General features: G+C 37.6%; 1 protein-coding gene across 1 annotated transcript in view; it reads left to right on the top strand.

Moving 5' to 3' along the window:
- The window catches only part of LOC135209103 (uncharacterized), a 21967-nt gene that overhangs the window by 7004 nt on the left and 4963 nt on the right, over nucleotides 1-10000 (top strand). The window lies entirely within an intron of this gene.

Raw genomic sequence — 10000 nt, 5'->3', positions numbered from 1 at the left:
ATTACAGCAATAACGCAAACCCACATCTGAGTGGCATTCCACAACTCTAACCACAATACCAGCGGACTAGCTAAACTCTTTGTTTATGTTTTGATGTACAGTTTCCTCCAAATATTTCGATACACCTACCTTCACCTAATAGTTCCTATTGTAAAAGAATACTATGGTAACACTGCAGGTCTTTGTTTACCTTTTCCTACGTGAATGCGTCTTCATATTGTAAAAACGGTCGTGATTGGCTGGAGCAATTTATATGCCACGTTTCTTAATTTGCGTTTTGTTTTTTATATATAATGGGCTTATGATAATATGGATACATTTACTCAGAAATGAACTACCAAAATATAAGAATAAGTTATTTTACACTAGCTCTAAATTAACAGGCAAAGTAAAAAATGGTATTCGGTCTTTGGCCATACATCGCCAACTTCCACCCACACACGGGATTTCAATGAAGTTTGCCGAAGCCAGTAATTCTTCACGAATTGCTTTGTCTTCATTCTTGACAGCTTGAGCTCACAGACCACCAGAAATAGTATCTGTATGTTACTATGATTCAGTTTCAGTGTGTTCATAGAGAGCATGCAGGAGGTTTGATATACAGCGAACTCAAATATGGATAATTCCATATAATAATCTTAACGAAAATATGCATACTCATTGTTACCTTATTCATGAATAATACCAAAATAAATTGATTAACTTATAAAATTTCTTGGTGAATTTCTTGCAACTTTTACCAATTACAGCCTTAAGAGACCTACAAGATTATATGTCGGGCCACGTGTCATATGAAAAGCTCAAACGAAATTGCCTCCTGAACAACAAGTTAAAATGACCATACAGTTATAACACTGACTTCATAGCCATGCGATTTTGAATGCGCACCGATATTGTCATGACTTATGCCTAGTGATGGCATATAAATATGAGAAGTCTGAGTTATATTTGATGTAATGCCTTATCAATGTTATAACTACTTGCCTTCATTTCTTAAGAAAGCCGATTAGAATTTGTATTGATAAGTTGTATAGTTTTGCATGATAATGACTGCGTGATAAGTCTCATTATGTCGTCGATTCATCGTTGATGGCTGAATATTTTTTGCTTTTACAGTCAGCGGGGCTATGTGTATGCTTCAAAACTATACTTGCCTAAATTTGAGTAATATAGACATAAGATAAATTGGCATTAGATTAGGGTCTAGTAACCTATTTTACTTTGATGAAGAAAAAATTAGATAATATAATAAGCAAGTGATGTGCTATGTCCTGAATTTGGTATCAACCCGATATATCATTAGGAGTGCGACGTTGTATGTATAAGTTCAGGGGGAACTATGGTTGAAGGATTACATGGTATTGGAAATCTCTCGATTTCTGTGGCTGAAAAATCCAAGTCAGCGACTCCTTGAGTTGCCTAATACCAGTCAATTATTTTTGGTGGAATAAATAATAAGGAATAAACTCCTTTGTTTAATAGGCATTATTTTGGTCTTTCTGTATCTTTTTCCCAACATAAAGTGTAATTTATGCACAAAATACAGATAATTTGATCGTAAGATTTATTTTTTTTTGTATACCTGAAACATGCTATCTGTACACAGGGGGAGGTTAGTTTTGGGGGAGAGGGTCGGCGTTATATGCAGCGAGGGTTATCTGGAAGCTTGTTTGCAGGGTGAAGGTCAAAAAAATCATTATGATGATATCTCCAAACAAGAAGAGATTAGAGTCATATTTCTCGCATTTACTGAATAGTATTTAATTCAAAGACGATTCATAGCAAAATTGACTGAAACAGGTTTACTAGTTCATAATCCATAGAACTTTACTAAGGAGGCTGTCTATTTTGATGAGTAATTCTACTACATGTAAAACTCTAAATAGATTTTTCGACTTTAATCAAAGACGCCATGAATAAAAATTCAATATAAAATACTCTTTTAGTTTTAAAAATAAAAAATAAAATTATTACAAGTCTAACGGATGATGAAAAAGAGAGAGAGAGAGAGAGAGAGAGAGAGAGGAGAGAGAGAGAGAGAGAGGAAGCTCTACTGGCAGGCAGGTACTGGCAATATGTGGTCTGCATTTGGTACTTCTGCAATCATAACTATGCCAAGACATTTATTTGATCTCTCCATGACATTCAAATTAATCAAAACTTTAATCAAACTAATAGATAAAATTCAAGCATATCATATACTACAGAATAGTCGCAATGACTTTCGTAAGAAAGTATTACTACACTAGTTCATTAATTTCTTTCTTCCTCGGTCATGGAAAACGATGAAAATCTACATTGACAGCAGCAGGAATTATGAGAATAGAAACATCAGGATTACCGACGAGTAGAATCACCAAGATATGTGTGAGGGGTACAAGAGGCACGTAAAAAGTGACTACTTGACGAATACGAGGCGAGAAGAGACATTCAAATAATTGAATTTCCCAACGGCAGTCAGCAGAAAACTCAGAATATTTGTTCAAAGGACTTGTATCTTTAAAGCAGATCTAAACATGATAGAAGTGTATCATGATATGACAGATCTATGGAATTTAGACTATTAGTAAGCCTGGTGCTGGGACAATATGCATAGTCATCTACCCGAAAGTGAATTTCAATTATGGGAAACTGCTTTCGTAGGCCACTTGACTCGGGTCTACGAAGTACAAGACAACTTGAGGCACTAAGTGACAATTTTTAATATAACGGCCCTCTCTCGATCACAGTGTTAAAAAAAAAAAATCCAAGACTGCGACTCGTCCAGTTGCCTAAGAGTGATATAGGTAGGAAACGTTCGAAATATATATTGGAAAGCTAATTCTTTTACTATTATAAGTGTTACTTTGGGCTAAGATACACATATATTTTACACCAAAATGAAAGAAACGTCATGAGTAGAAGTAGTCTTTAATTTTTTACTTATTCTTAAAAATAGACTTCTGTCGTCGATTTCATGAAGGAAATTAACAGCAAAGATGAGCCATCAAGAAAATAAAATTGAAAGAAACCTCAATGAGGGCAAGTCTAGTTTATTACAAAATGTCATGTCTTAAAAATAGGTTCCCATAGTGTAAAGAATATTTTACTCTTCTTCTTTTTGACTCAGGCAAGTGATCCCCCACCCCCCACCCCAAACTTTTTTTTACTTAAATATTTAAAAGATCGCTAGTGGATGGCAGTAAATAGTGTTAGGGATTGCCTATACTAGAAATCTAGAGTCCGAGGACAGGCGGCCCCCATTCCCCCCTCAACAAACCCCATGTTTCAATCAATCATTTAATATATGTGTGGTTTCGAGTGGCTTCAACATACAGATATCGTTCTGCTTGTATGGCTTAGCAAAGTAAAAAAACTTCAAATTTTCCTGAGTTGAGTCCTTTTTAGTTGGAAAACATCATAGACAAGTGTTTAGGCATTTAAAGTAATGTCCAAGGGTATGGGTTTTGAGAATTAACCTGACAAGACTGTTTGGACCCTCTGAAGGTCTTTCCACGCTGTCTTTACTGCTGAACTACTTCGTTCCTGCAGACATGTTACTTGTAAATTATCGGATGGCCTTTGTCTGAAGCATACTTTTAGAAATTACATTTGTACATCACGTTTAGATGTTATGTATTTAGGAGGGGACAACATCCCACTCCACTAGATTTAGTCATGTAGCTCCACTAAGTATGAACGTAAATGTTCAGACTTATGAAAGAGACCATTACTGAAATGCCAAGAACCGTGCTAAATTTTGGTTAGTATAAAGTGAACGTTCACCTTACGAGAAATTAACGGTGGTGATGTATGATAGTTAGGAAACAGACAATTTTTGTAGAGATTTTTGCTATCCTAATTTTCGTAATGTTTATTTTCTTTTGGAGGTTGAGACATCAATGCTATTCTTGTAATAAAACTTTACTATTATGATGTTGCTTGTTTTTTACAATGGATTTACCAGATAAAATTGATGAAAACAAACTGTCATTGAGATACCTCCAGCTCCAGGTAAACGCCAGCTGCAGTATTGCCATGATTGTCCCAGTTTTGGCTGTGTATCGAAATTCATGGAGGGAACTGTATATGGGATTGATACTAGATTTGACATTTACTTACCATTGCCTGGTATGCTATCCTGAAAAGATTCTAGAGAGGTCATCGTCCAAAGACAGTCCTAAATCATATCATAATTCGTTTGAAAAGCTCATTATTCCTTCTATTTGGTTTAATTTCCCATTTCTGTTCATTCTTGGACCTGCCATATAATGAAAGATATGGCCATCCTCTCACGGTTCAAGTGCATGTACTCTCAAAAATGTTCTGCAGTGTAACATTTGACGGAATTCGTTATACTCTGTCAATAATCTCAAGCACTGGGCTACTCCCACTCATTTATCACATTAGACAGTGATACTAAGTCATTCAACATTTTAGATAGTGCACTTTCAGTCATTCAGCATTTTAGGCAGTGAATTTTCGGTCATTCAGCATTTTAGAGTCATCAGCATTTTAGACAGTGAACTTTCAGTCATTCAGCATTGCAAACAACGAAAATAGGCAAGTTAAGCAGTTGTGAAGCAAAAATAGGGACGCGTAATATCAGATGAAGTACAATGGTCTAAAGGTGAAACTGGGAGAGGCTCCACAGGTGCACTATGGAGTTATGGTTAGAGAGGGTGAACAAGAAGATGTAAAAAAGGAATCTGGAATGGAGGTGAAGTGCAAGGCTAAAAAGTTGTTGCTGCTAAGGGCCAAGTGGACGCAGTGACTAACAGTTTGAAATACCCACAGTGCACAGCTATGGGAACTACAACACTATTCAACAAATGTTGTAGCAGGGACCCCTCCTCCCCTCAATTCTCTACATTAAGCTGCTTTCTATAAAATACAAGTATATGAACTTGCATCATATCAAACACAGTGATAAGAATAATTATTTTTACAGATTTTGCAATGGTCAACTTATATTTCTAATGTCTTATCGCTTGGCGATAGACTTTTTGTTCTTTCCTTACGACTGTCATTCGTAAGTAATTTTTGGTTCCTCTCATCTCCCTTGGATATCTTAGTAGAGGTTCTTCTGGACTAGAGGAGATGATTCAAACAGGCAAGTTGACAAGATAACAACTTTATTCTGTAAACTCCATACTAGATGATGCAGCTCGGTCGGACGACCGACCTATGTTTTGATCGTTGGCGTGGAACTGCCATTCTAAAGCATCGCGTCGATAGCGGAACATTAGCTATCTCAGCAATTCATATAAAAACACATACGTAGTCCGCCGGCTCGGAAGTTACAAGTTTCCGGCGTAGGTTAACAGGTCAACCGCTTCCCATGGAAGTTGTTGTGCAAAGTTATCATAAAACATAAAAATGTTGACAAAGCTTTGAGCTAGATCAGGCTACTGCAGACAGCGCATAGCGTAATCTAGGTCTGCTTTGGTCACGTAGAACCCTCCTAATGCCATGACCCCAGGTCATTAGTTTATATTTACAGATCTTGTAAATTATATATATATGTAATTATTACATTAGGCTCGGGACTGCTACCTATTCAAGCCTTGAATAACAAAAAAAAAATTTACTTTAAACATTGTTCATAGGAGCGTGCTCGTAACATACGTCTAAGTAAACCATAATAAGTGATTAAATGCATAAAAAGGTTCTGTTACATACCCTTGTTGACATATTCATAAACAAAGATAAATGCATGGAAAATGTAGATCCATGTTTGGTAATAATAATGATTATGTACCCAAAAATAATAAAAAGTAAAAATCAAACATGTATACATGATTAATATGATAACAGGTAACCTGATTAAGAATAATGGTTACTAAATAATGATTATAGCATGATCATGGATAATTGTTAAAGAGTACTTGACACTCTTTGTAATAGATAAATATAAATGATAATAGTATAACAATGTAATTCTGCAGAAAATTCAATATATAGGGCTGATATTTTATTAGGTGCCCGAAAAATACCTTTAGGAATATATTAATGTATAATATTGGGCTATAATGCTTTATTAGGCGCCCTGGAGATACTTTAACTGTTCAAATGCAAAGGCGTGAGTCTTCTTGTCCTACATTTTTGCCAGCATACGGACCGTTTTTCACACACAACACAATTCCAGACAATTCCCTAGGCACGAACTGAAGTGGCCAGGTTCAGGCGGCCCTAAACGCAAACGACTTGAGTTTAGCGGGTACGTCATCTAGACGGGCCAGTACGTTCCCTTGAAGATCCTTCTGTTTACGCCTCAGCCTCACCAAGCAAAAGAATGTTTTGACGGCGATAACCATTATGGCCGTCACGCTGAACACGGCTAGCAGAATGTAGTAGCGAAGATTTTCTCCACCTGCATAAGTCGATGACGCGTGGGTCATCTCAGCCAGTTGCGTCAAACGATGAGCTACTCGCGCGTTGTATGGGAGAGGTAGTGATGGGATGATTGTTGGTAGCCCAACATGTAGTTTGCGAAATACGCCTTCTCACGTATTATCGTGTTGACCCTCTGACTGTATAGTTTGTAGATGTCCCCGTACAACCATCGGCTGCTACGAAGATAGGGGCAATGGGCGGTGGTACTGTCCGGACACACGACGTCGAATCGGCCTTATCATAACGGATCCAAGACCATTATTCATCCTGTAATTGAATTTATTACCGTAAAAGGGATAAAGTTTCCCCAGACAACCTTCGCCTTGTATGAGAGAGAGAGCCGTTTAGCACTATGTCTAACTACATGATCCGTTGTATAGGATAGAATTCAAAAGAGTCAGCTGTACAAATTTTATTATTCAGGGCTTCTGAACAGTGAGTGAGTTATCTAAGTCTTTAAGACTGTAAATGATTTCTTATCAGAAGAAATCAGTACATGCCCCGTTAAATTGGATTACTTATGGATTTGAGTTATTCGTCATGAAAGTAGGAAAACGGTGCTATTTTGTATGATTGCAAGCATCGGAAGAATCAAAGGAATTGTGATCATAATTCTATAATTTTCTACGCTGACGGATATTAGGCTATAATAGAATTCTACTTTATGGGCATCTAATAAAGGAATATAACCTAGCTTCTCCCGTCCGTTTTCCAAGTTAACGTCAGATCTTAATAGGCATGAGGTGAGAGGAGATAACACACCCCTTTGTTGCTAACGTAATTGCTTCTACGTTAATCTTTTGACTTTTCAATAAAATGTGATATTTTCACACGGATATGATCTATTTTCGAACTATAGTAAGCTAAAGTAGCCAGCAAATGTTGAACTTCCATGACCTGATCGATATTATTTGAATGTTCATTAACGATATTCATTATTTGATTGATCGAAGATAAACTGGCTGCGAAGTTCAGATAAGGCCAGTTCCGTTTGTGTTGCAAAAACTCAATTCTTTTATTTTGATTATTTATCTTGAGGCGATTGAGATTCCTAAGCCTAGATTCGCAAACTGATCCTAAGATGTTTAGTCCAGCTAGAATAAGCGGGGTTGCGGCGTTCAAGAGTATTGTGCCGCACAGACCACATCAGCAGGTCACGAGCGAGTTCTTCTGCCTCGGCGGTTTTATTTTGTATGTCATAAGACAACATTTCCGTGACGCTTAGTGTTTGAGCTAGTGAAATCTGAGTTAGCATGAAAATTACGTTCATGCATTTCCTTAAGGGAAATACAAACCTCATCAGGTCATTCTTTAAGTTAAGGACGTCATCTTCAGGTAAGAAAATAGCATGCATATCTACTTCTATAACAATATTACTTGACACGATGAATACATCATCGATTCTCTCGATAATCGAGCCATGATTAAATCTATTTCTTTCGTCCTAGCGCTCTTTCCATACTACAAAGATGTCTGAATACACAATATCACTCCTAACAATAACAGATTCATTTTTGAAACCTGCAATGAGTAAAACATAGGTAATAACTCGCGTAAAAGAATAGGTTTACATACAATATGATTAATAGATATATATATAAATTATTATACAAGTTTCATAAATACAACCATTTTTTCCCTCACTCCATCTACCCTTCTTTAGATTCTGATATGTGCCAATGGGACTATTCTCACATCAGTGGGTTTGGATACATTTTGAACCCTAACTATTGGCCGTTAATTTTCTAAAATGTTAAACGGGCCTTCAAACTTAGTGTCAGTTTATAATTTAAACCTTTACGTACGTATACTTGTATGTATACCTGATCGCCCACGGCATATGTTCTAATTGGCTTAGCTATTTTATCATGATTTTTTTTTCATTATGATCTGTGCTTCTTCTAAATTCTTACGAATTATATTATATCGACTTATGCTTGGCATCCATAACATCCTTTAGAGGATTTGATAAAATTAGTTGTAGGCTTTAAGATGTGGAAAGGCGTTCGGGCCGGGAGACCACCGTACAGTGCCTCGTGCGGTGTCATTTTAATAGACACATGATACGAGTGATTAAGTGTGCTTAGTACCGCAGGTATGGCATGTCCCAGTTGGGGTCTGCCCCCCCTAAGGTGACCCTTTAAAATGTTTAAAACCTTACGATTTGCCCTTTCCACTAGCCCATTAGACTGGGTGATAGATCATGGTATTGATTTTCTTTATACAAAGGAATTCGCACAAGGAGTTAATTAAGGAAAATGATTATTGAACTCCCCGCCCGAGTCTGAGATAATGATGTGTTGGAATTCCATGTTTACAAATGTAGCGCTCGTAAAACTTCCTAGCGCACTTCGACCGCACGGTTTTTTGTTTTAAGCGCTATAAGTTCTGTATATCGAGTCAAGCGTCTATAATTACTAGGAGGTGCTTATTTCCTCTGTCTGACTCGTAAAATCCTGTTAATAAATCTAAATGTACTCTTTCAAAGGGTTGATTTGGCACGGGGGTAGGCCCCTAGGCTGACAGGTGTCTTCGTGTGCCCGTTTGTATTCTTGACAAGTGCGACAATTTGCTATGTGCTTTTTTTTATATCTGTAAGCATCGTATGCAATAAAATAAGGATTGGCTTTCTGTGACATCAAGGTATAACCGGGTGTCCGCAGTGGATTTTCATGCAACCACTTTAAGACAGTGGGTATGAGTGAGATAGGCAACCACCACCTGGTTGTTATTCAACTGCAGTGTGTTGCGGGTTTTCCTCGTCACGGATCTACACAGGATGATTGTCCTGTAGGATATAATTCTGCTGCTTATACTTTAGGTATTCTTTTTCCTTCGGATTTCCGTTTAACGCAATGATGATTTTTTCTATTTGCGGATCTTTTCTTTGTTCCGTCTGTAATAGTTCAGCACTCCAGCCCAGATCTTCCTGTTCAGATATAGTTTAACAATGGGCGTGGAGGTTGAGATATCTATTAATTCAGCTAATGGCTCGGTACAAGATGAAGTAGGGGTTGCGTGATAATGCGTCAGCAATGATATTTGCTTTCCCAGGTAAATACCCCCCCACCCGATCCTCGCGCCAAAGTCCTGAATGATCATGTGCCACCACCCCGAGTTCGCTTTTGGGGCTGTGACTAAAGCCTTTAAAGAAGGTCGGTTAGGGGCTTATGATCAGTGAGAACCCTGACCGGGATAACCGTTATATTATGAATTTAAAGTGCACGAGTGAATTAACAATAGCGAGCCCTCCTTGTCTATTACTGCATATACTTTCGGAAGGTCTCAGTTTACGTGAATAAAAAAGCTATAGGGAAAAACATTTATCATATTGTTGAAGCAATACCCCACCTACTCCTAGATCTGAGGCGTCTGTTGCTATGAAAAATTCCTTACCGAAGTCAGGAAATTTCAAGATAGGAGAACTACACAGTTCATCTTTCAATTATCGAACGCCTGTTGATGAATTTCAGACCATACTGAAATCTACGCCCTTTTTATAAGATCGGTTAGGGGAGCGGCTATGATTGAGTAGTTGCGATGAAGCGGCGATAGTAACCGCTGCATCCTAAAAATTGCTGTATTCCCTTGACGTTAGTAGGTATCGGAAAGTTACGGATAGCCG

This window comes from Macrobrachium nipponense, chromosome 11 (genome assembly GCF_015104395.2).
Source record: "Macrobrachium nipponense isolate FS-2020 chromosome 11, ASM1510439v2, whole genome shotgun sequence".
In the NCBI taxonomy this organism is placed as follows: Eukaryota; Metazoa; Arthropoda; class Malacostraca; order Decapoda; family Palaemonidae; genus Macrobrachium; species Macrobrachium nipponense.
Note: the sequence above shows the minus strand (reverse complement) of the source record. Positions and strands in the feature narration are given on the sequence as shown.